The sequence below is a fragment of the Gekko japonicus genome, unplaced genomic scaffold, assembly GCF_001447785.1.
Source record: "Gekko japonicus isolate JY-2015 unplaced genomic scaffold, Gekko_japonicus_V1.1 scaffold5677, whole genome shotgun sequence".
Classification (NCBI taxonomy): domain Eukaryota; kingdom Metazoa; phylum Chordata; class Lepidosauria; order Squamata; family Gekkonidae; genus Gekko; species Gekko japonicus.
In genome coordinates, this window is record NW_015173865.1 from 15,753 (window position 1) to 17,579 (window position 1,827).

The following is a 1,827-nucleotide window of genomic DNA, read 5'->3' on the forward strand; positions in this document are numbered from 1 at the left end:
CGGGACCCCTGTTTTAATCTGGTGAAAGTGCAGCCTGATCTGTAGAGGAAGGAGAACAAAGTGGCAGCGTAGACTAGGGATGGGCACGAACCGAGAAACGAACCACCGTTCGAGCACGAACCAGGCCAGTTTGTGCTTCGTTTTGAATGGCTTCCTTGGGTCGTGTGGTTCCCAAATCCAAAAACGAACTGCCTTTCTCCTGTGGGGGTTCGTTTGGTTCGTTCTCCAGACCGTCTGGCACTGATCAAATCAATTCGTAGGCAACACTGGGGGTGGACTTGTGGAGAGCCCCAGAAACACCCACAGCGGTTGTCCATAGCTTGATTGGCAGCTCTGGGATCCAACCACGGAGCTCCCATTCTGCTCTATGGGAGCGAATTGTACATGTACCACACCCTGACTCAGCTGCTTTCACTTTGCAGCAGGAAGAGAGTTAGTCGTCAAGTGAGAGAGAGTTGGGAAGAATTGCTTGCTGCGTGGCTGATTTAAGGGGAGGCCAGAGCTGAGCTTTCCCAGGGGCACCTGTTTTGGGGGGCTATAACTCAGACATCCCAAATCCAATCTTCACCAACCTTGGAGGGTGGGTGGAGGAGAGCCTGCTGAAGACTCCCTGTGAGTTAGGCATCTGTACCTCACAAGGGGGCTGTTTTACCACCTCCTGAACTCCTGAACTGAATGAACCATGAACTGGTTCGGGAAACAGGGAAAATTCTTGAAAGTTCACCGTCCCTGTAATCAAACAAACATTTCCCTGGTTTGTGCCCATCCCTAGTGTAGACCAATTCAAATGCCGAGACAGTTTTGAAGCCTCCTCTGTGTATGTGTGTATGACCTCCTCACAAGTGAAAACCTAGCAGGTTAGGAAGCCGAACCTCTTGCCCAACACTCTAGGCTTGCCAACCTCCAGGTGGGGCCTGGAGATCCCTTGGAATCACAACTCAGCCAGTCAGAACACAGAGGTAATTTGCATATGTGGCCTGATTGACCTTTGCCTCGGAACACAGAGGTCGTTTGCATATGCGGCCTCACTGGCCTTTCCCTCTAACATTCTAAACAGTTTGCTGTTGATGTTCTGAGGTAAAATAAATTTCCCCTTAGTGTCTGTTGGGGGAAACCATGGTTGCAAATCTCCAGGTGAGGGCTGGAGACCACTCAGAATTACAACTGCTTTCCAGATGGCAGAGATCAGTTCCCCTGGAGAAAATTGTGGACTCTGTGTCCTTATATCCTGCTGAGATGGCCCCTGTATGACAGCCAATGTGACGTAGCAGTCAAGGCTTCAGCTTCAGCTATTGAAACTGATGTCCAGATGACCCAGATCAGTTCTCCTTGAGACAAGGGCTGCTTTGGGCAGTAGATTCTATGGCATTATACCCTGCTGAGGTCCCTCCCCACCCAAAATCCTGCCCTCCCCAGGCTCTACCCCTCAAATCTACAGGTATTTCCCAACCCAGAGTTGGACAACGTGTAATTGGCGATGGTACCACTTTCTAGACCCTTGGAACCCAGAAAACGTGGCACAGGAGGAGGCCCAGGGTCAGGACGAAAGAGGAACAGAGGTAGGTTTGCCCTTGACTGCCTCTGTGTAGCGACCCTGGAGTTCCCTGGTGGTCTCCCCTCCAAGTACTGACTTCGGCCGACCCTGCCTAGATTCTGAGATTGGATGATTAGAAGAAGAAGGATTGTATTTATACCCCGCCCTTCACTTGGAGTCTCAGAGCGGCTCACAAACTCCTTTCCCCTTCCCCTCCCCACAACAGACACCCTGTGAGGTGGGTGGGGCTGAGAGAGCTCTGACAGAAACGGCTCTTTTTCAAGAACAGCTGT